Source organism: Amblyraja radiata, chromosome 18 (assembly GCF_010909765.2).
Source record: "Amblyraja radiata isolate CabotCenter1 chromosome 18, sAmbRad1.1.pri, whole genome shotgun sequence".
NCBI classification, from domain to species: domain Eukaryota; kingdom Metazoa; phylum Chordata; class Chondrichthyes; order Rajiformes; family Rajidae; genus Amblyraja; species Amblyraja radiata.
This window is the reverse complement of record NC_045973.1, coordinates 23,624,278-23,632,311: the sequence shown is the minus strand read 5'-3', so window position 1 is coordinate 23,632,311 and position 8,034 is coordinate 23,624,278. Positions and strand designations below refer to the sequence as shown.

At 44.6% G+C, this 8,034-nt stretch overlaps 1 protein-coding gene across 1 annotated transcript in view; it reads left to right on the top strand.

Annotated features, from left to right (window-relative positions):
- Window positions 1-2,058: 2,058 nt before the first annotated feature.
- Window positions 2,059-8,034, top strand: part of grm2 (glutamate metabotropic receptor 2) — a 37,802-nt gene continuing 31,826 nt past the window's right edge. Inside the window, exon 1 of the mRNA XM_033036851.1 lies at window positions 2,059-2,485. The gene's annotated coding sequence lies outside the window, so the exon portion shown is untranslated. The remainder of the gene's footprint in view (window positions 2,486-8,034) is intronic.

The following is an 8,034-nucleotide window of genomic DNA, read 5'->3' as shown; positions in this document are numbered from 1 at the left end:
ATCTTATTTGATTGTGCACGCCAGGTTGATTGCATTCGTCGAAAAAGGGCGGACCACATGAAGGTTTCAATCTCCCACCCCAGAATACTGTTAAATGAACCTTAATTCAACCCAAAGATTATTGGTATTACTCAGATCCATTTATTATGATCGGTCATTCCCTAACCCAAGCATACAGGGGTGGACCATTATCCAACCAAATATTATGTTCTGGGCAGGAATCTATCTAAAATCTGCTACAGGCTATTACTTCAACTCAAATATCAGGAATGGACTGATCCTACATGGTAACCCTACAAAATATTTGTAACAGGATGTTACTCTAACCAAACTGAATATTGATCAGGAACTGAATATTGTGCAGTAATTAACCAGATAATAGAATCTCAACATTGACCCAACCTAAAAATCAGGAATTGGATGTTTTTGGACAGAAACTGGTCAATTAACCAAAATCCAGGAAAGGGGCATTACTGAAGTCAGTTATTAGGAACTGGATCTTACTGCACCTCAAATATCAGCAAATGTACATTGAACCAAATATCTTCAACAAGATATTATTCCAAATATTGTTTGAGCAAAAGGGTTCGTGGGAACTGCCATAGAAGGGGAAGTCAGGCCTGGGGCAGATCATCCACAGCCATCGTTAATGGCAAGGCTGGCCAGAAGGGCCAAGTGGCGTACTCCTGCTCCTGTCATTAGGAACTAAATCCAGATAATTGAATCCAAGTATTAGACACCGTAACCATCAGGAACTGGACTTTTCTTCAACCCAAGTGCATTACTGCTACTCAAATGTATGGAGCTGGGCTCACCCTCCCAAAGCCAATAATGATGAACTCGACAGGAGCCTAATCCTATCATTAAGATCCAGGCAATAGCTGAATTGCATAAAATGATTGACTCCGTTAAACTCAGGAACTGGCCTCTAATTATCAGGAGCTGTATAGTAATCTGATCAAATCTTAGTAATCAGACCTTAATCTGGCCAAAATATCAGGAACTGGACATAGCCTCACGGATCACAGATCATCATCTGGACAACGGTATCACATACATACCAGGAATGGGCTGTTACTCTGATCATATATCCAGATGAGGACACAGTTCAAATATGTTTAATTGTTCCTACTCAGACCTAATCTAAATAGGAGAAACTGAGCGTGAACTTGACCAATAACTGGACAATTACTTCATCTCAAATATCAGGAGAAGGCATTGACCCTTTGGCTATTGGGAAATTGATGTTAAGCATTAGCAACTAGAGGTTACTCTAAGCACCAAATCAGGAACTGGGCTTTAAATGTAATGCTGGGACATGGTATTATACTCACAGAGATACCAGGAGATGAATATCATCTACCTCGTTGATCGGGTGCCAAATCTCAGCCTCTCGGCGTTACCGTTAGCAACATATCTGCATCAGGCTTTCACTGCAACCTAGACATCTCTCCAAGCCAAGTGTTAAAAACGGGACAGTAATCCAACCCAAAGATTGGGCAATAGATATTAACCCAATCAAACGTTAAAACGGGGACATTATTTCAACTATTTGGAACGTAATATTTTCATTACATTGATCAGTAATATCGCCCCAACCTGGATATCTGGAACTGGAACTCTGAGCTAAATATTACAAACTGAGCGAGTTGGGGATAACTCTACATTAACTATCAGGGACCGGACTAGACGCCACTGTCCCAGGTTCCAAGAAATGTTGACTGTCAGCTGCGAGTATCGTAGCAACACTCCCATTTTCCAGAAGTATCAATAGATTGTATTACCTTTCTCCATTTCCTATAAATTGTTACTATTTGCACTATTCAGAGCTTATCTTTTTCGGCCATATATATGGAGATAGCCGCTATCTCCCCCCAAATATCGGGACGTGGTTATTATCTGTGCTTTCAGGAAAAGTTTTCGGGCTCTGCAGCCGACACGGTCGGTAGTGGTTCTGAGCCTTTGACTACCAGCTGCGAGAGAGGACTCGCCTTTGCAGCTCTCTCGATGTGTACTTGATGTTAATGTGTTAAACTGTCATAGGGAGAGATCCTCCGTCACAGCAACACCTCGGCGCCCAAGGCACTCGTTCTCCAGAGGCGACACTCACTCTGGGTCATCGGCTCCGGGTTCTTAATACTGAGCATGGATACTCCTTCCAGGAATTGTTGAAGTAGCTCCAACGCCGCTGCCTCGGCTGCCTGTGCCATCTCGGAGAAATGACCGGGACCGACGCATCGCCTTTAACAGGACAGAGTTTCTCCAGTGGCCACACGACCCGGTTTGCTGACAAAGGGTCAAGTGAGAGGGAGTGAGAGGAGGGAGTGATCTAGCCTCTGTGGAACAGAAGTGGGACAAGGCGACCGCCCGGCTCCGGAGGTTTGTTACAGGAACATGCGGGGCACACTCTCCCAGAGCTGGGAGTGAGGACGGGGAACAGGCGCTGGCATGCGGAGACTGGACGCGGCGAGCCTCCTGACACAGGGTAAGCTCTCTCCCCGCGCCTCACTCTGTTCCGCTCTCCCGTTCCCTGTTCCCCTTCAAACAAAGAACACGCCGGCCGCCTGAGCCCAAAGCGGGCTAACCCGTTGCCGTATCCGGACCCGCTTGCCCGGGGATGGGACTGTCCGGCGGGGGACACGGGGGTGCCCTGGTCATCGGATGCTTATCCGGCTCCAGAAGCCGCTAGGTTTGGGAAGTCCGGGGGTGACTCGGTGCTTGGTCTGGGGGTCCCGCTCGGGTGTGTCCCAAACCCATGCTCGACGCGTCCGCTCCAGCCCCTGGGCGGGAGCAGCTCGCATTAAACACGCCGGCAAAGTGTTCCCGGACACATCGGCCCTCACCGAGAGAGCTGCAGGGAACAGCCCGCACTCCACACCGTCAACCCATTCAGCATCTGGACAGCGCAGCCCCGGAGCAGGTAACAATCATTCCGTGTCAAATATCATTGATGAAATCTAAATCAATCAACAGCGCCCTGTAACCGGAGTGAGAACACATAGTGACTCGCACAGAGACAGAGACACACACGCATACAGACACAGAGACACACACGCATACAGACACAGAGACACACACGCATACAGATACAGAGACACACACGCATACAGACACAGAGACACACACGCATACAGATACAGAGACACACACGCATACAGACACAGAGACACACACTCATACAGATTTAGACACATAGATGCAGAGACACACACGCTGATACAGCCACACATACCCACTGCCATAGACACACGCTGTCACTGGCACACACCCACAAACACTCACACACAGATGAATGCACTGGTACTTAACAATATGTACCGATACACACTGGTATTTAATAATATTCACCGATACACACACAGCCATATATACACACATGTACAAATTCACTCGACAGATCCTTTCAATCAAGCACACAGGACACACAAACATATTAACAATACACAATACACAATACACAAATCCCTTCATTTACACACACACACTGGTTCACTGACAAGCATGCATACATTGACACAGTTACAAAAACATACAGCTGCATAATCACAAACCCACTCACACCAACTGACTCATTCACACCCTTACACTTTTACAGTGACACAAGCTGACACACCACGCACATTATCTATTCATTACATTCAAACTACACCAGGCTGCTTCACTGGGCACCTCATGTATGAACATCCGTTGACTATAAATCCAGCGGTTGTTGAAAGATCCAGTAAATGGGAGGTAGGGTATTCATCATTGAATCAATGATAGCAGCCAACTCCTGAGAATGAAACGTTAACCTGCTGTGAATACAATTAATACTTTATATTGCACTGGATATCAGTTAGGATCCGGGGATAGTGTTCCAACATATGGCGAATACACATGATGTCTCCCCCTGAACACTACTTGCTGCTTGAAGTTGATGCTCCAGGTCCATGCGATTCTCTTTTTCTGGTTCATTCCAGGAAAGGTTTCCAAAAAGGTACTGCCAAACACCAAGGAGGGAACTGGCCAAAGGAACTGGCTGGTGGGACAGACCAGTGGGGAAGTGACTGAGGAAATTGGTTAAGTAACAGTGGTGGCTATCACTCCATTGGTGGAGTGATACCGGAGAGAGACTTTGAGGCACTGATGCTCTGGCTAAAGCAATTGTAGGCGCTTGGGTTGTTTTCTCTGGAGTGTCGGAAGTAGGGGACAACCCTGATAGAAGCGGATAAAATTACCAGTAGCATAGACAGGATAGACAGTCAGAACCTTTCTCACATGGAGGAAAGGGCAAAAGGCTGAAGAGCATTACTTTAAGGTCAAAAGGGGAAAGTTTAAAGGAGATGTGTGGAGCAAGTATTGTTTACACAGTGAGTGATGGGTGCTTGAAATGGTGGCAGCAGAAATGATAACGGCATTTAAGATGCTTTTAGATAGGCACACAGATATGCGGGAAATTGAGGTATATATATCACATGCAGGCAGAAGAGATTAGTATAACGGCATCATATTCGGTACAGAAATTGTGGGCTGATGAGGCTGTTCCTGTACTGTTTTATGATCAATATTCTTGGGTTGAACACCAGTAAATGCCGTGGAATATGTGTATATCAATCAAATATAAATCAGGCCAAGTCCGTTAAGATGGGTGGCCACGGTGGCGCAGCGATAGAGTTGCTGCCTTCACAGCGCTTGCAGCACCGGAAACCCGGGTTCGATCCCGACAACGGTGCTGTCTGTACGTTGTTTGTACGTTCACCCCGTGACCGCGTGGGGTTTCTCCCAGATCTTCGGTTTCCTCCCACATCCGAAGACCTACAGGTTATGTGTCGATTGTCCCTCGTGTGTGTTGGATGGTGTTGGTGTGCGGGGATCGCTTGTCGGTGTGGTCTCGGTGGGCCCCTAAACTAAACTAAATCAATTAGATTTGTTTGGAAATTAATGATAAACAAATAAGAAATGTGCCAGTATGTGATTAGCGGGGGAAATCGTCAATAAACATATCTCCCAATTCCTTTCAGGGGGTTATAAATGAACTTAATGACACTGTTCTCCTTCACCTTGACTCTTTTGAATCCCAAACTTTCATACAGAAACTGTCAACTCGAAAGATAAGTTGAATGATAAAATGAATGGTTCTGGGGAGAAGTAGGTAGCAGTGTTATGAAATGCAGAGTTGCAGCTATCGTCATTTTGCTTTGTTCATAAGTTTTAACAGGTTTTACATGTTTCTATTGAAGATGCAACCTTGATGCAGATTGCTGTGTGGATCAGAAGCAACAGTCTGTGTTATGAGGTGTGAGGTTTAGTATGTCTGCTGTGACTTCAGTCACAGGTTGTGCTCAGAACATTGCCACAGTCTGCAGGTGGATGGATGCATATGACCCTGATAAGTTCTGATTTTTTTTTTTGAAAGTCCGGATAAACAAGAGGGAAACCTTCAGACACCCAATGACCATGGGTCCGTCATAATTTTAACATGCACTAATGTCAAGTCTCAGCAGGGATAAGTGATTAAATACTTGTCTCTAGTCCATAGGTCATAGGTCATGCATTCATTACCATATCCATGCTGACAGAGACATCTTGAATTAATTGATTATTGTGGAGGTGCCCTTTCTGGGATAAAATGATATGATGAGGTCCTGTCTCATTTCTCAATCCTACGGTATTTTGGAGAAGAAGAGATCTTTTTTGGTTTCCTGGCCAGCAGTGATCCCTCAACCAGCACTGTAAGGAGCAGAAGCCACTGTGGGAGCTTGCTGCAGACAAGTTAGCCTGCATGCTTCAATATAAGTAGAAGCAACCACAAAGGCAGTGCATGTTCTGAGAAATTATTTGGGATGTTCTGAAGATTCAAACAATTCTGTACCATGTAGCTTCATTCTTTCTATTCATAGTGAGATGACATCAAACAAAGTTGTTGAGAAATATTGAAACATTGCCATACTGACAGCATGTTCTCCCTGCTCAGAACCAAAAAAGAAACTCTTCACAGAGAAGTCTTTTGGGAATACAGGGAATGGAAATAAAGTGAAGCACAGATCCATTAACTCTTCGCTGGTATCAGGCGATAAACATGAGTCCAAAACTGTTATACAATATTTTAACTTTAGGCCACTGTGCCCTTGATAGACAACCACTTGCGATTAGCCTCAGGACCTTAGACTCAAATTAGTTGTGGAGTCAAATGCAGATGTTTTTTAAAGAGTAGGAAGAAACAGTACTCGTCTGAAGAAGGATCTCGACCCGAAATGTCACCCATTTCTTCTCTCGAAGGATGCTGGTCCCATTGAGTTAATCCAGCACTTTGTGTCTATCTTGTGTTTTAAAGAGGATCTCATTTCCTTCTGTGCATTCCACAACTATGCATCTGGGTGCAATGTTTTTTCTGTGACTGAATGATTTTCTTCTACAATTAATCAAGGCATCTTGCAACAGTGAGCAGAATCACAAGGATTTGCAGAGCTTATGTGTATTCGAACATTCTTTCAGAACTGCATCGGTGTGGAGTTTTTACAATGCCATTTTGACAGCAGAAAATTTGGAGTTATACAGAAGTAAATCCAAAACAGGGGCACAGGGTCACACTGGGATGGGGGGGGGGGGGGGGGCATGAAAACCTCAAACATGTAGGTATACACATACACATCTATATCTGCCTGGGGTTGGTTACTGCTGAGAGTTGTTCTGGGTGGATTTGGATTGTGCGCAAGAGCCAATGGCCAAGTGGAAACTGGAAGGTACACAAAAAAGCTGGAGAAACTCAGCGGGTACAGCAGCATCTATGGAGCGAAGGAAATAGGCAATGTTTCGGGCCGAAACCCTTCTTCAGACTGGAGCTGAGTTTAAAATAGAACATGCCGGAAACAGTCAGCAGGTCAGGCAGCATTTGTGGAAACTGTGTCGACTTTTAATGTCTCATAAGCCCCAAAGTGTCTGAGTATTTATTAAGGGTAAGGCTTAGCAGAATTCAAATGAAGAGTCTGCTTGGTGTACATGGTTACATTCTTGGAGTGGGACGTGCCCATGTCTTTTGATGCCCCCCCCCCCACACACATCTGCACCATCTACGTAAGGTTGTGCTTCACGTAGCAACAGGATCAGTTCAGTAACTGATCATTCCTGGACGATGCTGCTAGAGTCTCGGTAAAGAAAGGTGTAATTGCGATACTGGATGGGCTATCAGTTGATAAATACAAAGTGGTGGAAAGCTACACTTAATTGGCTGATTTGTAGTGTTTCAGTTTCAGGTGTACCAAGCCACATTGATACACGATTACATTGATACACGGTTTCAATCAAAACCATGTACATGTAAAGTGTAACAGAGTGTAGAATGTAGTGTTACAGTTACAGTGAAACTGTAGGTAATAGATTGTACAAGGTTTTCCTTGAGGTGGAGTCGGGGTGGTGGGAATACATTCTTAGTTTGTGAGAGGAATGTTCTGGAGTCTGGTAATAGCGGGGAAGAAGTTGCCCTTGAATCTGGTGCACAATGTGGATAAACTACCTGGTCGAACTGGTTTGCACCCCTGGATGCTGATGGAAGGCAGGAAATTGTAGAGATCCTGGCCATTGTTTTGCAGACCTCTGTAGATTTAGGGAGGATGCTGGAGCACTCGAAAATTGCAAATGCCACACACTATTGAACAAGATGTGTGAGGGTAAACCAAGTAACAACAGGTCCATTGGTTTAACAGTGGTAGGTAGAATTACATTCACAGTAATCAGAGGCAGAATTGACAGACACATGGACATGTGTGGATTGATTAGAACAAAACATTATGGATTTCTTAAAAGCAAACCATGTTTAACTAAATTCATGGAGATCTAATTTGATAAAGTAATGGAGAGGGTTGATGAGATGTACTGTATGCAGTTGACATGGTATATATGGACTTCCAAAAAGCATTTGGTAAAGAGGCACAGACTAAGCCTGTCATCACAGAAGCTCATGGACTAAAAAGGTGATGGAATGGCATAGATCGAAAATTGGAAGTAATAGGAAATAGAGGTAAGGTTTTTTTATACTTACAGTGGAGGTTCCCAGGA